This window comes from Tachysurus fulvidraco, chromosome 3, assembly GCF_022655615.1.
Source record: "Tachysurus fulvidraco isolate hzauxx_2018 chromosome 3, HZAU_PFXX_2.0, whole genome shotgun sequence".
Taxonomy (NCBI): domain Eukaryota; kingdom Metazoa; phylum Chordata; class Actinopteri; order Siluriformes; family Bagridae; genus Tachysurus; species Tachysurus fulvidraco.
In genome coordinates, this window is record NC_062520.1 from 27,193,510 (window position 1) to 27,212,711 (window position 19,202).

The window sequence follows — 19,202 nt, forward strand, 5'->3', positions numbered from 1 at the left end:
TTTTAGAGTGAGCTGTACTGTATTTCTTTACTGTAACTGACCGATTTCTGACAAAAAATATTTTTTTGGGAGTGGGATGGGAGAGGTTTGAAAACCCACTCCCATGTCACCCTTTACCTTCCATATCTGCTCCTTTAACTAACAAAGACTAAGCAGAAATTTCTTTACTAAACAAATGGTTTTCAGTCTGGACTCTGAGACTGAGAGTGAGTAGTGAACACTATTTTGAAGATTGTTCCATAACTGTAGGGCTTTGCAACAGAAAGCCTGGCCCTAATGTAGCCTTTACTACTTCAGCTACCAACAAATAGTTTGATGTAGATTGATGTAGGCCTGGCAGATCATAAAAAGTCCACTCAGTGCTTAAAAAGTCAGTAATACTATTTTATAATCAATGTGAAGTTCATTGAAATCCAAAACAGTGTGTATAAGATAACCTAGTTAGAACACCAGTTAGAACACCAGAACCATTATCAGAGGCCAGTAACAGGTCATTTACCACTTTATGTAGCACTGTCTCTGTGTTATGAGGCCTAAATCCTTTCTTTGCGTATCCCAACTTTGAAACTTGGTGTCAGAGCAAACGGTCAGTCAAGATACAGCACCCCTGGAGCAGAGAAGTTTAAAGGCCTTACTCAGGGGCATAACAATATCAACTTGGACCCTGATCTTCCAATAAACAACCCAGAGCCTTAATCATTTAAACTACCATTGCCCAAGGCTCTCCATGGCAAGCCAGATATGGGTAATCTGGATTTAAACCAGGGACTGCTGGAGCTGAAGCCGAAGGCTCTACCACTGAGGTACTTTCCCATTAATTAGTAAAACTAAATCAAACATTCTGTTTGATATAGTTATTGTTAGCTACAGGGTTAACCATCAAACTGTCAGGTTTCCAAATTAATATTCTTATTTTTTTTGCCTTCGAAATATGTCATTAATCCATTGCTGCTGAATTTTGATGGTGTGCTTTTTTTCCAAGTAGTTTTCTTCCTAAAAATCTATGACAAGTTTTTGTTATCTTCAATTACAGTATATTAATTAGAGTGCTAATTAATAAACACTGATCATCAACAAAATGAACCTCTTTTAACCATACTTTACTGTATAGGTCTTTAAGTCTAAAACTGAATTAATTTTCCTCCAACATACTTTGTAAAAGAATAATTCTGTCATAAATTAAGCACAGTCAGTAAATATGTAATTTTCAAAAGTATTAAAAATATAAAAATAGGGGTGGTCATGTGACTCTAAGCATGATGGCAGCTTAAGTTTTTTCCCCCATTTTTTATATAATTCAATAATGTTAAGGGAAATGGAAAGCGTTGGGGATAAGGATTCTCCTATTTTTTTGTCAACAAGATCACAGAAAAAAACCTCTGCATGTGATGAAGAGGCCAGTGCTAGCCTACAATCAGACACCACTTATTTTGAGTGAAATTAGGGCTGTTGGTACCCGGCTAGATGGTATTGAGGGACAGGGACTGAAAAATTGCTTCTTCTGTTAAGAATGCATTTGCTGCTCTCACTACGCAAGTCAATTACACTGAGACACGGATAACTACAGCCAAGCAACAGATCTCTGCACTGGAAGACACGAGGAGTACACATAGCAATCGGATAGCTAATTTATGTTTTATGTGGAACACCTGTAAGCTAAAGTGGAAGACCTGGAAAACCGTGGCCGGCATAAAAAAAAAAGAAGAATGTTGGGGCTGTGACTACATTTTTACAGACTATGTTGCAGGTTTTGCTTCAGCTTCGCACACATTTCCCTGTCATCGAGATTGAGAAAGCCTATAGAACCCCCCATTCATCTCAGTCTACACCAAATGCACCACCGAGGAGTGTTATTCCCAGTTAGAGAGGCAGTTTTGAGAGCTGCTTTTTCCCCCGGACTTATTGGCAGAGGTTGTGTGGAAACGGTGAGCGTTTGGTGGGGTGTGCAAAAGAATGGTGGATCAAGGGATATACCGAAGAATGGTGCAAAAGAATGGTGGATCAAGGGATATACCGAAGGATATACCGAAGCTCCAGCCTTCACTGTTTACACAATGGAAAGATAATGTTGTAAGCAGCTACTAACTTTCTAGATGCAGCCGAGTGATCTTTTCCGTCCTGTTTTTCTGTAGACAATAAGACTGTTCCCGTTTTTTCCATTCCTTTAACACTTCCATGGCATTTCCAGTTTTTCACTACTGAACTCAAACACAAATATATGACTTTTCCAAGGTGTGTAGAGCCACTCAGCAGAAGGACAAACTTCTGTATTTTATGACTCTTATAATGGACCTGCACTAAAGTCGTTTTTTTGTTATTCAATTGCAATTCAAAGTCAACATTTCTTCCCTTCTCTTTCTTTTTTAGGTAGTATTTGATTAACATTTTTCTTTATTAATGTTACTAGAGTGGATTTTATTTGTTTATTGTGAGAAGGAGTTTTGAGGGGGTTTTCTATATCTGTCGTGTTTCTGGGTAGTCAAAGGAGGTGTTGGTGTGACAAGTTGTTATTTGAGCCCTATCATTTGGGCAGAAGGTGGAGGGTTGGTGGGGGTTATTGTTTATGTTTAGGAAACCCAATTGTATTACAGAGTTATGTTGTCTCTGTACTCTTACTTCTGTCAGCCCACAGCATTCAAATACTTTATACAGCACTGATATATGTCTGATCCTACTTGGGTGGTCACATGGAATATGAAGGGCATGGGTAATGTATTTAAAAGAAAGAAAATTTTAACAGTATTGAAGAAGGAAATGGTAACTATTCCACTATTACAGAAGACACATTTATCAGAAATAGAACATTTAAAGCTCAAAAGAGACTGAATTGGTCAGGTTTATTTTAGGCTGTCCCCTGTCACCACTCCTGTTTGCCTTGTACATCAAACCCGTAGTAGAAAGTATTCGCAAGCATAGTGGCATCCAGGGGTAATGGCAGGTGGGATAAAACACCGTCTATCATTATTTGCAGACGATGTCCTTCTTTACTTAATGCAACCACAATTATCCATTCCCGGTCTGTTTACTGGATATAAAATAAATTTAGGAAAATCTCAAACTGTAAAATGTCCCTTTTACAATACTGAGTCTGGGTTTATTTGGGCATACATATAACATCTGATTTAAAGGATTTAACTACTCAGCCTTAATGGCAAGACTAAAGAAAGATATGAATAGGTGTAGCTCTTTACTATTTCCTTCTTTGCAAGAATTAACACAATCAAAATAAATTTTTGATTTACTTTACTTCATTTATTTCAGTGTATACCCTGTTATTTGAATGGAATTATTTGAAGTTTTTTAAGATCTGAACGCAACTATTGGTAAGTTTATATGAAATAATAAAAAAACTAGGATCAAACTTGCTTCCCTTCTTAAACCAAAGGAGTGTGGGGGTGGTTCTTTGCCAAACATACAGCTCTATTATTGGGCTGCTCAAATTAAACAAATGGTTAGAACTCAAAACAAACCCGGCTCTCCTGCCCATTCAACTTTCAAATGTTTGCTCCCTGGACAATACATCCGACTCGAATACACTACACGGGGAGAGTTTACAAACTGCTGCATCTTTGTTTTCAGGTTGACATGGCTCAGCGACAGAGTTCCGGATGCTGCCATTCAGCTAGATGGACTCACCTTGTTTTGTGCCAACAGGAATGCAGCTCTATGCAATAAGGGTTGCGGTGTATGTGTGTTTAAGTCAACACAGAAAAGTGCAAGAACTGTGCTTGTTACTAGCTACTGTGCATCATTAGTGCCCAGACAATCCACAGCAATTTCCAGGACAGTGGAGACAGGCAATCACATCAAGACCCAGTTACCACCCTCACTGGACACCCTGCAGTTTGCGTATCGTCCAAAACATGCCAGAGACGATGCCATTGCAACAACCCTTCATTTATCTCTCACCCATCTGGACAATCAAAACACTTACTTACAAATGTTGTTAATAGACTTTAGTTCAGCATTTAACACAATCATCCCTCAGTACCTGATTGAGAAGCTGAGTCTGCTGAGACTGAACAACTGGATCCAGGACTGGGAGACCTCAGTCAGATCACCACCACACTGAGCACCGGAGCCCCTAAGGGCTGTAAGCTTAGCCCACTACTGTTTACATTGCTTACTCACAACTGTGTAGCAATGCACAGATCAAACCATATCATCAAGTTTGCCAATGACCATCGATGGATCCTCTGTAGAGATCATCAAGAGCACCAAATTTCTTGGTGTTCATCTAGCGGAGAACCTCACCTGGTCACTCAACACTAGCTCCTGGTCACGAAAAAAGCCCAGCAGTGTCTCTACTTCTTACAAAGTCTGAGGAAACCCCAAGCTCCCATCCTGACTATGTTTTACAGAGGGACAATTAAGAGCATCCTGAGCAGCTGCATCACTGCCTGGTTTGGGAATTGCACCATCTCTAATCTCAAGACCCTGCAGCGGATAGTGAGGACAGCTGAGAAGATCATTGGTGTCTCGCTTCCCTCTATCACAGACATTTACACCACAAGCTGCATCCGCAAAGCCAAAGCATTGTGGATAAACCCACAAACCCCTTACACACACTCTTCACCCTCCTGCCATCTGGAAAATGGTACTGAAGCATTTGGGCCTTCACGACCAGACTGTGTAACAGCTTCTTTCAGCATGTCATCAGACTTCTCAATAACTGAACTGAAATGTACCGAGCACAATACACACACACACACACACACACACACACACACACACACACACACACACACACACACACACACACACACATGCACACGCACCTCACACAACTCTATGGACTGCACTAACCTACACCAAATACACACTCTTCCAATAAGCGGTTCTTAAGTCTAGACCAGCAATGTTTTGGTGCTAGTTAAGAACCACTTTTCCTGGTTCAGAGCCAGTGCTTTGGCTGTTGAAAAAGAAAGAACTGGTTCTAAATTAGGCTCTGGCTCTGAACCAGCACTCAACTGCCTCGGTGGAAAAGGGGCATCAGTGTCCCCAAGAATCTGACCATGCATTGCCAAATCACATTCACCTCATTAGCCAATATTGGCCTTTAGATGTAGGCAGAAATGGGTATAAGTAATTTAGCCAGTTTATTTACAGGTAAGTTTTTTAAAACTTTTGAGACACTTAAGAATAGATTACCAAATTCCTAAAACAGATTTTTTTTTCAAATTTCTTAAACTATGTCATTTTATTCAGTCTCAAATGACACAGGGGAAAGATCGGCCCTGTTGTTGTATCAAATAGATGTATCAAAATAGACAAACATTAACATATATCAAAATAGTAAACATTTCCTAAGTAGGTAAAAGTATGAACGATATACAATTCTTGTAGACTATCATATAAAAAGTATACTATTTTTTCCCAATGGTTCTCATAGATATCATTAGGCTAATATATTCAAAATTTTCGATTACTCCTGCCCTAAGTGTGATTCTGCCTCATCTTAGTAATAGAGTGAGGGCTTGTATTGCTTTCTGTTCACAGAGATTGTAGAGTTGTCACGGATGCAATCTACAATAATAAATAGTCATTTCTCAACATTGCTACTTACCATCTTGTTTTACGAATTCTTTTTTTCTTGCAACACAAAAAACAACACTTTTTAATTTTCATGTTCATTTAACAAGATCTCCAGTTCAGTCCTGAGCTCTCTGTGAAGTTTCCAACCCCCACTCAAAAATGCTAGTAAATTAATATTTGCTCGGGCACCTTCCACTATACCTGACCTATTATAAAGTGGCAGGGCTCTCAAATTTTGAAGACAGGCAAGCGTGACATCTCCAACCACATCCCAAACCTCCCACCACCACCACCAAATAAGTAAATAAATAGACAGACAGACAGACAGACAGACAGACAGACAGACAGACAGACAGACAGATAGATAGATAGATAGATAGATAGATAGATAGATAGATAGATAGATAGATAGATAGATAGATAGATAGATAGATAGATAGATAGATAGATAGATAGATAATGGGGGATGGGGGAGTTGTTGTGCTTGGTAAGGATCGCTGACCGCAATTTAGCCAAATACAAAGTATTTGTTTAATTGCCATTTATTAATGTGTGTGTGTGTGTGTGTGTGTGTGGGTGTGCGTGCATGCATGCGTGCGTGTGTGTGTGTGTGTGTGTGTGTGTGTGAGAGAGAGAGAGAGAGAGAGAGAGAGAGAGAGAGAGAGAGGGATTATGACTGGTGTTGTTTATTGTAAGTGTTTGTTGCCTTTTTTGGACTCCTTTTTCATTTGTAATGTTGCTCCCATTAAGCCCAGACATTTTTAGGGTCATGATTGTTTCGTTTTGAGATTTTGTTCAAACGACCATCGAAAATATCCTCGCTAATGAATGTTTTTTTTATTTCATTGGTTGTTGCGTTAAATCTTACCCAGCTATTTTCTGATTGGCTATTGTGTAGCCTCTTTTTTTTATGATTGGCTGATAAGTGTCAGGCTTGACTAAGCAGTGTGGACTGATACATTTTGGGCACTGAGGCATATTAAATATATGATAAATAGTCCAAAAGTTTTTCTGCGTGACAAATACGATGTGTGGTGGGAGAGTGTGACAAAAGACCCAAATGCGTGACTGTCACTCTCAATGCGTGACACTTGACAGCCCTGAAGTGGTTACTGAAGATGAGTGAATGACTGTAAGAAAGAATAAACATGTTTATTCATATTGATGCTCAGCCATGCTCAGTCCAGCTGTTTCAGTTTAGTCCACAAATTTTCTGTGGGATTCAGGTCATGGCTTTGTGATGGACATTCCAAAACATGTATTTTTGTTTAGGATAATTGTGCTGCCGGAAGACCATTCTGTCTTATGTCTTGATGACACGATTTTCTGGCCAGTGATCACTCCTCCAAAAAGCTAGATCTTAAAAAAATTAAAAAAATTAAAAGAAAAGAAAAATAAAAGAAAGGAGGACAAGTTAGTTAATAAAAATACAGCTGTTTACAACTTTACAGCATGCAACATTGTCATTTTGTTTAACGCTTATAACACGGGTACACTTTCGTGTAGTCTGGGGTAAAATCTGTCTTATACTTTGGTTTTTTGGGGCTCTCTCCTTCTTCCATGGGCCATGATGGCGTAAAATGTGTCTTATACTGTGGTTTTTTGGGGCTCTCTCCCTCTGCCATGGGCCATGATGGCGTAAAATGTGTATTATACTGTGGTTTTTTGGGGCTCTCTCCCTCTGCCATGGGCCATGATGGTGTAAAATGTGTCTTATACTGTGGTTTTTTGGGGCTCTCTCACTCTGCCATGGGCCATGATGGTGTAAAATGTGTCTTATACTGTAGTTTTTTGGGCCTCTCTCCCTCTGCCATGGGACATGATGGCACTCCTGTTTCTAGATACACTGATTACAGTTTTTCTCAATTGATAAAACACTAAACCCTATTGTCTGAACCAAATGCTCAGTTGCCTGAACCCACTGATTGAATCAATCACTCTTTTGGCAAAACCATAAGCACTTTTCACCTGTTTAGACACAACTTGCCAACACATTTTCATTGTGATGCACCCGTGCTGCATAATGGTGAGCAAAGGTGACAAAAGTCAAACACAATTAAAGCACAGGTGTCACCACTTGAACACAACAACTCAAAATTGATCACACTTGTGGCTAATAATGTGAGGGAACATATACAGCAAGCCAGTTCAGAGAGCACTGGTTTGCGAAACCCTACAATGGATAGAAGTCTGACAGGAAGAGTTCGTGTGAGAGGAGGTCTAGGTGGTCAGCGAAGACAAAGAACAGTAATATCTGATGAAATCAGAGCTACTGTGATTGACCATGTTCTTGTCCATGGTATGAGCATGAGGGAGGCTGGACAAAGGGTACAACCAAACATCAGCAGATTCACTGTGTCCACCATAATCCGAAGATTTAGAGAAGAGGACAGGTAATTACCTTTTTTTGACATAGTAGTACAGTATGTAAATGTTGACAGCAATTACTGTATGACATACTATATACTGTACCACAGTATACTGTAAATATATGTTTCAGTACATCACTGTACCAATGTACTGTAGTATTGTAATGGAGGGTTGGTCTAACTCTTTGTAGGCCTAGTATTCTCCAGTCCTCAGGTCCTTACACTGGCTTCCAGTTACATTTAAAATAGATTTTAAAGTATTGTTACTCGTTTATAAATCACTTCATGGCTTAGGACCGAAATACATTACAGATATGCTAATTGAATATAAACCAAGCAGACTACTCAGATCATTAGGATCAGGTCAGTTAAAGATACCAAGGGTTCACTCAAAACAAGGTGCGTCAGCATTTAGTTATTATGCCACCTATAGCTGGAATCAGCTTCCAGAAAAGATCAGATGTGCTTCAACAGCAGACATTTTTAAATCAAGATTAAAAACACATCTGTTTAGCTCTGCATTTACTGAATGAGTGCTGTGCTGCTTCACACTGACTGCACTTTTATCCAAATCACTTTTACTCCTGTTTTATTCTTTTTAACATATTTTAAACAGTTTTTATTAAAATCACATTTATTTTCTTTAATTGTTCTTTGTTTTTATTATGATTTTATCGTGTGTCTTATTTCTCTCATAAATTGTTTTCTAATTTCTATGTAAAGCACTTTGAATGACCTCTGTGTATGAAATGTGCTATACAAATAAACTTGCCTTGCCTTGCCTTGCCTAGTATTCCATGTATTTTTTTGTAACTCCATGTTCTCTTTTTGTAGAATTGACAACATGGCGCCCCACGAGGCAGACGTGTTTGCTCGTTCCGCGCTAAAATGTCGAATTTTTCTTCTTTTTTGTGTGTACTCAGATCACATCTCTTTGTTCCTGTACCCTGCTTACAGACAAAGACTGAAACAAGCCCACCCTGTTACCAAACAGGTTAAACTCTGGACCCCAGAGACTGAGAGCACCCTGAAGGATATCATTTTGCTTTGACAGACTGGGATGTGTTTAAAGCTGCAGCCACTCTGGAGGACTCTTCTGTCAGCGTACAGGACTATGCTGAGTATGTGACTGATAACATCGTGCCCACCATACAAATCAGGAAGTTTCCAAACCAGAAGCCCTGGATAAACACTCAGGTACGTCACATGCTGCGTGCTCGCTCTCTTGCATTTAGATCAGGCAACGTACCCGAGTACAAAGCTGCGAAGTATGGACTGAGAAAAGCCATCACAGCGGCCAAGAGGCAGTACAGAAAGAAGCTGGACAGCTTCTATTTCACTGCTGACTCAGGGCGGATGTGGCAAGGTCTGCAGCAAATCACAGACTACAGGACCACCACGAACAATATCACCTCAACAGACAGCCTGCCGGATGACCTCAACACATTCTCCACCCACTTTGAGGCCCCCAGCTACACCGCAGAGAGGGGGCTCACACACACCTGGACCACCCAGCCTCCCTCCCCTCCACTAACCATCTCAACAACCCAGGTACACAAAACTCTGAGGAAGATCAACCCCCGCAAAGCAGCAGGCCAGACAACATTCCTGGGCAAGCCCTCAGAGCATGTGCCAACGAGCTGACTGATGTTCTCACCTCCATCTTCAACCTCTCCCTCAGTCAGTGCACCGTTCCTTCGTGCTTTAAGTCCACGACCATCCACGTCCTCCTGCCTAAGAAGAGCACACCCACCTGCCTGAATGACTACAGGCCAGTAGCACTCACTCCAAGCATCATGAAGTGTTTCGAGAGAGTGGTGCTGGCCCACATTCAGAGAAGCATACCAGACAATATTGACCCCCTGCAGTATCCCTACCAGCCCAACAAGTCCACATCGGGCGCCATTGCTGCTGCCATCGACTATTCCTTCTCTCATCTGGAAAATAAGGACTCATACCTAAGGATATTCTTCATCGACTACAGCTCCGCCTTCAACATGGTTATCCCCCACAAACTCACCCACAAACTGTCCACAGGAGGGAGGTGGCCAGTCTGGTGTCATGGTGCGGAGATAACTACCTCACCCTCAACACGGACAAGACGAAGGAAATGATAGTGGACATGAGAAAGGAGAAAAGAATGCATCAGCCACTGTTCATCCGGGAGCTTGAAGTGGAGAGGGTGAGCAATTTTAAATACCTGGGTGTCCACATCATTGAGGACCTCACTTGGACACCTCACGTCACGCAGCTGGTCAAGAAGGCCCAACAGCGGCTCCATTTTCTGAGGAGGCTGAGGAAGTTTGGCATGTTGCCTGAGATCCTCAGAAACTTCTACAGCTGCGTCATCGAGTGTCCTGACCAACTGTATCACTGTGTGGTACGGCAGCACTATTGTCATGGACCGCAAACGTCTGCAGAGAGTGGTGAAGACTGCGCAGAAGATCATCAGGACTCCACTGCCCTCTCTGCAGAGCATCTACCACCACAGAGTCCACAGGAGAGCTGCTTCCATTCTCAAAGACCCCTCCCACCTACCAGTACAGATTGTTCACACTTCTACCCTCAGGACGAAGGTACAGAAGTGTGAAATGTAGGACCTCTAGACTGAAGAACTCTTTCTTCCCCTCTGCCATCAGACTCCTAAATAGCTGACAGGAGTTTGCAATTATGGACATAACTGCTTAACTGTTTACATGGACATAACTGTTTGCATTGAACTACATTTTTTGCACATTCATTTTCTCAGAACTGCACTACCTCACCAAGAACTGCACTACCTACTACTAAAGTGTTATTGCCTTATTCGGCACTGCACTTCTTATTGCCTTTATTAAGAACTGTACCTCACCTTTATTTCTTTTATTGCTCTTTTTTATTCTATTTTATTGATTTTTCATTCACACATTTTTATTTTTTATTTTTACTTTACTGTATGACATTTAATGTGGACAGCAAAGTAAGAATTTCATTATGCAGGGAAACATGCTTTCTGTCTGTGCGTATGACAATAAACACTTTGAATTGAATTGAAAGACTGCCACATGGGGGTGGGAGGGCAGGTATGTTCTCCCCACACCAAGAGACCCTAATTGTTGATATGGTCTGTTAGAACAATGCCATTAAACTGAGTGAAATTCAGCAGAAGATCATTGAGGACCATGTAAATTTTGAGGGTATCAACAGTGTCAGCCTCTCTACTGTTGATCGTGTCCTCAAGTGCAACAGACTGCGCATGAAACAGCTATACAGAGTGCCCTTTGATCGCAACTCAGACAGAGTCAAAGAGCAAAGATTCCAGTATGTACAGGTTGGCATATATCCAGACACATTCAATGTTGATTACTCTAAGTAGTGATTTACTGTAGTGGCCTAAATCACTTTTTCCGTATCACTCACAAAACTATCTATTTCTACAGAGGGTTCTTCAACTGGATGCAATGGAAAGACCCCATGAATACGTGCACATGGATGAAGCTGGGTTTAATCTCACCAAAAGGAGAAGGAGAGGCCGTAATGTGATTGGCCATTGGGCCATTGTTGGTGTTCCTGGGCAGCGTGGTGGCAATGTCACATTATGTGCTGCCATCAGCAATCATGGGGTTCAATTCAATTCAATTCAATTCAAGTTTATTTGTATAGCGCTTTTTACAATAGACATTGTCTCAAAGCAGCTTTACAGAACATAAACATAGAGCAGAAGGTAAACATAATTAATGATAAAGGAAATAATGAATAATAAAAGAAATAAGAATTAACAGAATAAAAATTCTAGATTATTATTAGATGTATATAGTTCACAATGTGTATGTATTTATTCCCCTATGAGCAAGTCTGAGGTGACTCAGGCAGCAGTGGCAAGGAAAAACTCCCTTAAATTGGTAAAGGAAGAAACCTTGAGAGGAACCGGACTCAAGGGGGGACCCATCCTCATATGGGTGATACTGGGGGTGTGATTGTAATATACAGTCAGTTAAATGTTGTATTGGTGTGAGGTTCAAGGACTTCTGATCTCCTGAGTACCACAGAGTCTAACTGGAGATGTCTCAGGATTCTTAGAGTCGGCCTCGGCTCAGTGGACGTCCAAAGGCTTCGTACCACAGAGGACGTTGGGAGCTGGTACAGTGTCTGGATGTCTCGGGATAGGTACAAAGAGAGAAGCAGTGGAAAGGGATTAACATATCTGCTGTTCATAAAAATGTGCTGGTCTGATGTACTGGTGCATGATATTATGGGATGTATTATGTGTACGCCTGACTAAAGAGATGAGTTTTTAATCTACATTTAAACTGGGAAAGTGTGTCTGCACCTCAAACACTATCAGGAAGACTATTCCAAAGTTTGGGAGCTAAATAAGAAAACGCTCTACCACCTTTAGTAGACTTAGATATTCTGGGAACTACCAAAAGTCCTGAGTTTTGTGATCTCAGAGAGCGTGAAGGATTGTAACGTGTTAGAAGACTAGTTAGATACATGGGAGCTAAACCATTAAGAGCCTTGTACGTAAGTAGCAGCAGTTTGTAGTCAATTCTATACTTAACAGGTAGCCAGTGTAGAGATGATAAAATTGGGGTTATATGGTCATACTTTCTTGTCCTAGTGAGAACTCTGGCAGCTGCATTTTGGACTAACTGTAACCTATTTATTAAAGATGCAGGACAACCACCTAGTAATGCATTACAATAGTCCAGTCTAGAGGTCATGAACGCGTGAACTAGCTTCTCAGCATCAGATACAGACAGGATGTTTCTCAGCTTGGCAATGTTTCTAAGGTGGAAGAAGGCTGTTTTGGTAGTATGGGCGATATGATTTTTAAAAGACAAGTTACTGTCTAATATAACACCGAGGTCTTTCACTGTCGAGCTACTTGTAACAGTACATCCCTCTAAATGGGAGTTAAGTTGTGAGAGTTTGTGCACTGGTTTTTGGACCTATGAGTAGTATTTCTGTCTTATCGGAGTTTAACAATAGAAAGTTGCAGCTCATCCAGTCTTTTATCTCTCTAAGGCACTGAGTTAATTTGGACACTGTGGCTATTTCATCTGGTTTTGATGAGATATATAACTGTGTGTCATCAGCATAACAATGGAAACTAATCCCATGTCTTCTAATAATGTGACCTAATGGAAGCATGTATATAGAGAAAAGCAGAGGTCTTTGAGGGACTGATCCTTGAGGGACCCCATAATTAACTGGTAGTAAACTGGAGGATTCACCATTTAATTCTACAAAATGGTATCGGTCAGACAGGTAGGATCTAAACCAGCTTAAAGCCTGACCATGAATACCTGTGTAATATTGGAAGCGAGCTAGAAGAATGTTGTGGTCTATAGTGTCGAATGCAGCACTAAGGTCAAGTAGGACTAATAGTGACATACAGTCTTGGTCCGAAGCTAAGAACAGGTCATTTGTAACTTTGACAAGTGCAGTTTCTGTGCTATGATGGGGCCTGAAACCTGACTGAAACTCTTCAAGGATGTTGCTCTCCTGTAAGAAGGAGCTCAGTTGAACAGACACAACCTTTTCAAGTATTTTAGACATAAACGGAAGGTGTGAGATAGGTCTGTAATTTGATAGTTCATTAGGGTCTAAGTTAGGTTTTTTGATGAGTGGCCTAATAACTGCCAACTTAAAAGACTTCGGGACGTAACCTAAAGATAACGAGGAGTTAATGATATTAAGAAGAGGCTCACCAGCTTTATGTAACACTTCTTTCAGTAGTTTAGTTGGGATGGGGTCTAGTGAACATGTTGTTGATTTAGCTGTAGTAATAAGTTTATCTAACTCTTCCTGTCCTGTACTTGTAAAGCTGTGTAAAGCTTTAGGTGAGATTGTGTCACTGGTTGCTCTCATATGTTGAGCGTCACCTATTTTATTCCTGATACTTTCGATTTTATCAGTGAAGAATCTCATAAAGTCCTCACTACTGAAATGTGATGGAATAGTGTGTTCAGATTTCTGATTTTTTGTTAAACTAGCCACTGTGCTAAATAAAAACCTGGGATTGTTCTGGTTATTTTCTATGAGTTTGCTCAGGTGCTCAGCCCTAGCAGCTTTTAGAGCCTGTCTGTAGCTGGACATACTGTCCTTATACGCAATTCTAAACACCTCTAATTTAGTTTTTCTCCATTTCCATTCGAGGTTACGGGTCTCCCTCTTGAGGGTGTGAGTATGACTATTATACCATGGTGCAAGTGTTTTATCTCTAACCTTCTGTAATCTGACTGGGGCAACAGTGTCTAATGTGCTAGTGAATATAGCGTCTATGCTGTTAGTCATTGCATCTAGGTCATTTGAGTTTGAGGGTACAGTAAGAAGTCCAGACAGATCAGGCAGGTTATTTGTGAATCTGTCTTTGGTGGTCGGAATAATGGTTCTACCGAGTCGATAACGTGGTGAGACACAGTTAGTCTGTTCTATAGGTAGTGTGTACATTATGAGGTAATGGTCTGTGATGTCATCACTTTGAGGTATGATATCTATATCAGTGACTTCTATTCTGTGTGATATTATTAAATCTAGTGTGTGGTTACGTCGATGAGTTGCACTAGTGATGTTTTGTTTGAGCCCAAGTGAGTTTAGTAAGTCCATAAATGTGAGTCCTAAAGCGTCGTTTGTGTCGTCAACATGAATGTTAAAGTCTCCTACAATTAATGCTTTGTCAAAGTTAACCAATAGGTCTGAGAGAAAATCTGTGAATTCTCTAAGAAAAACTGTGTAGGGCCCTGGGGGTCTGTACACGGTCGCTAGAGCAAGAGACATCAGGGATTTCTTTGTGTGCATGTGCGATAGTGTAACATTAAGGACGAGCACTTCAAAAGAACTAAATCTATGCTGTGTTCTCTGGGTAACAGTGAGGTAATCACTAAGGATAGTGGTGACACCACCTCCACGACCAGTCAGACGAGGCTCGTGCTTATAGATATATCCTGATGGTGTAGACTCGCTTAGACTGATGTATTCATTTGGTTTAATCCATGTTTCGGTGAGGCAGAGTGCAGTAAGGCTATTATCTAAGATAATTTCATTTACAATAAGTGCTTTGGGTGCAAGAGATCTAATGTTCAGAAGTCCAAACCTTAAGAACTGTTTTTGTTTGTTTCTTTGGCATTTTTCTGGTCTAATTACAGTAAGATTATTTCGAGAACTTCTCGTGTATTTACTTTTGGATCTCACTGCTCGGGGAACAGACACAGTTTCTATAGGGTGAGCTATGTGTGCATTTTCTGTGTCAATGTGCTGAGGTGAAGGATGGCTATTGAGATTTAGATTTAAAGAGTAGTTTACCAGTCAGAACGTGTTCAGCGCCCTGGAGATGTGGTCCGAGAGGATCTCCGCTCCAACTCTGCTGGGGTGCAGGCCGTCAGCACGGAATAGCCTAGGACGCTCCCAGAAAACATTCCAATTATCGATAAAGAGTAGTTTCTGAGCCTGACACCATGACTGTAACCATTCATTTAAAGCGAAAAGTCTACTGAACCTTTCAATTCCTCGCTGGTAAGTTGGAAGTGGTCAGACACGATGATCCTCGTCGTGGGCGCTGTGCTGCGAACCGTCTCCACCAGGGTGTTGAAGTCCCTCTTCAGGATCTCCGACTGCCTCAGGCTGGTGTCATTCGAGCCGACATGAAGAACCACAGCTCTGGTGTTTCTGCTCACGACTCTAGGTACCTGTGCAAAGACATCAAGAACACGAGCACCAGGTAAGCAGTGGGTGCGAGCCTTACCTTTAGCCACCGTAGCACGGACGTGGCGGACGATGGAGTCTCCGATGATCACGTTGCCGCAGTCCGTCTTGCGAAGGGGGGCAAAGCGGTTCCGGGTGGGGATCTCGAAGACCGGCGGTGGTGGAGGGGGAGAGGTCCTAGGCCGGGGACCGGCACGCGTCCTCCGCTGCTGCACCCAGGGCCTACGGTGTCCTGGCGCCGGAGTGAACAGCTCCTGGGCAGGCCATTTCATCGGTGTGTTGGGCCTGGACAGAGAAACACGCGGGGTAGAGATGGAGGGAGTGGTAATTACATCCTGGGAGTTTACCTGAGACAGGTGAGCGACCGACCGTGGAGCTTCCAGCGCGGCTTTCCGCTCCCGCAGCTCGGCCTGCTTCACCTGAAGTTCTCGGATCTGCTTCTCCACAGCAACCAGCTGGAGTTCTACCGAGTGCAGCTCCAATGCGTCCTCACCTGCACTCAAAGGCAGAGACGTAACCGGCATGGTGTTACAGAGCAAGTACAACAGATTGTAGTAGCGGTAGCCGAGCTAATAGGCTAGTTGTGCTAGCCGGCTAGAAGCGGACTATTTAACCTGTTTATTTATTTATTTATTTATTTATTGTATATCACTTGATTCTAAAAGATGAGAAAGGACATGGAGGAGAGCAGGGTGGGAGCGAGCCACTGGACTGAGCAGGTCAACTCCCTGCCTCTCACTCCAGTCTGTGAAATGAAAATGTGGAAGATGCGAGAGCTTGTACTAGCGGTAGCCGAGCTAACAGGCTAGTTATGCTCGCTGGCTAAAAGCTGACGCTGTGGGACAAGTAAATACGATGTCAAGAATTAAAGTGTAGACTCAAGATAACTCGGAATTGAATAAAAAATACTCAGCCAGGCATATAAATTGGAAGATGCGAGAGCTTCCTGTGTGCAGCTTGCTTCCTGTGTGCAGCTTGCTTCCTGTGTGCAGCTTGCTTCCTGTGTGCAGCTTGCTTCCTGTGTGCAGCTTGCTTCCTGTGTGCAGCTTGCTTCCTGTGTGCAGCTTCCGGGTTGTCCACCATCATGCCAAACTTGGGCCCTACAACACTCACCAGCTCCTCATTTTCCTCAATCGCATGCGAGATGCTCTGTTAGGGCAGCAGGATGAGCATCCCATCTATGTTGTTGATTGGGACAATGTGAGTTTTCACAGAGCCCTCCAGGTTAGTCCAATATGAACCAAGGTTTTATCAATCTTTGCCTTCCACCGTACTCCCCTTTCCTAAACCCCATTGAGGAATTCTTCTCCTCATGGCGGTGGAAGGTATATGAATGCCAACCTTACACCAGGGTACATCTCCTGCAAGCCATGGGACTTGCCTGTGGTGACATAAGTGTGGAGGCATGCCAAGCCTGGATACGGCATGTCAGGGGTTTTTTCCCCCGTTGCCTGGCCAGACAAAATGTGGCCTGTGATGTGGATGAAGTCCTTTGGCCTGACCCAGTACGGAGACATGATGTTGTGGCTGAGTAATGCACTTATTTGTGTATATTTGTACTTTATTTTTACATGGGCTTACTGTACACAAGTGGCAAATGCATAAGATTTCTGTTTGTTTTTACAAGTGCAACGTGTAAATGCACAAGATTTCTGTGCTGTCTTTTTGTACAAGTGCTAAATGCACAGGTTTTTTTTGTTTTGTTTTGCAACATGCATTTAGCCTACAGTGAACAATAAACGTTTATTTCTCCAACTTCATGTCCTGAGCATTGTGTTTTCTATTTTTCTACATAGTGTTTAGTGACTGTTCCGTAGTGATTTTAATTATGATTGACTTGGGGCACGATTTGATAACATAGTTCAGTTTTGAGCACAGATTGAACTGTTTTGAGGTGAAAGTTTGGTTTTGCAACTAGAGTCTGGGGTTTTGTGAATGTAGCTTGAGAACTGGGTTTTGTGTTCACAGTTTAGAGAAAAGGACAGCCGCTTTCAAGAAATGTGTCTTAGCAATCAAGAAAAACTGTAATTCGGGCAGTGTTGCCAGATTGGACTAAAGATTTCCAGCCCAAAAATACATACTGTAATTAAAATTAAGATTTCCAGCCCAAAATACATACTGTAATTAAAATTGTTATAGAATAAAACACAATTTTTTTTTTTATTATTAAACAACCAGACTAACAAATCGCACATTGGAGAGCACCAGGCTCGCCCCAAGTATATCCAGTGCATCCTTTTTTTTTTTAAATATAAATGATAAGCATTTATTTACAGCTTAGATTTCCATCAGAACAGGCTGAGGAAAGTACATGTAAAGGAGATTAGTTTTGTCATTGTACATTTCCTTTAAAAGCCGAGCAGTATAGCAGTGTTCTGTACTTGAAGCCATGTTAAAATGCAGTGTGAGGGCATCTTTTTGATCCACAATGCGGTTAATGCAGTCAGCCATCACAAGCCAACGGGTACAGCTTGGACTTATTAATTTCAAGGGGCAACCCCCGTTATTGATAGTCTCGTATATGTTCTTGTACTCATACTGCCGCTTTGTTGAATGTGCGAACCAGTTGTAGGTTTCTCTAACCATGTATTCTATGTTGCTTGGAAGAAGCTGCATTGGTTTATTTGAAACAAGGTAGAGTGAATGGCAAACACAGCGAATAAGCTGCAGATTTGGCTGTATTTTTTTAAGTATGTTTATGTTATGTTTATGTTATTTTTTTCATGCTTTTAATCTGGACACCGTTCTTTGAGAGAAAAGCAGCAACAGTGTCTGATATGGCTTTAGCATCAGCATCTGTCAGCTCCACAAGTCCAAGATATGTACTTACAAACTTGCTGTTTTTTTGAGTGGTATTTCACACAAATGCAAAGAAGTTTGTTCACGGATATGTCAGTGCTTTCATCGAGATACAGGGAATATGGAGACTCCCCAATATCCTCCACAGTGTCTTCTCTGAAGGACAGATTGATAATGGCTGTACACTTTGTCTGGTGCATTTGGAATGTTCCCATCTCATCTTTCAAAATGTCTGACAAATCATCCACCGCATTTATTGAACTGTGACAAGCAATGTAGGCAGTGATTCTAATTTCACGGCGCTTTTGGTCATCTTTGATCGGACACTACCCTGCTGCTCCCGCTGACACAGTAAAAGTTTTTATACTTGGTGCACAGCGCGGTTTGTGTTTTTTTGTATTAGCATGCTCTTTTAACTGTGCTCTGATTTCTGATGGACAGTATTTACAAAATGCCTTTGTATCATCGCCTACCACAGGTGTAATCCATGTTTTTAAAGACGGGTCGCTCTCCCATTCCTTTCTGTAGGACTTTTCTGTAGGGGTAAATACCCCACTTTGGCATGATGATGATGATGAATGATGATCACTGATGATGATAATGCAGTTTTGACGATATAACGAATTAGCCTACAACAACCTGCCTGATTGGACAGGATTCCCCTGAACCTTATTGGCTAACCCCAACCATACCTAATTTAAACGTCATCCTACATTATATAATTTATTTTATGGTTAGTTTTCATTAAAAAATAATAACGAATACTGTTTATAGTCAAAAATAAAAACCCGCCGGTTGCATCAAAAACCAGCC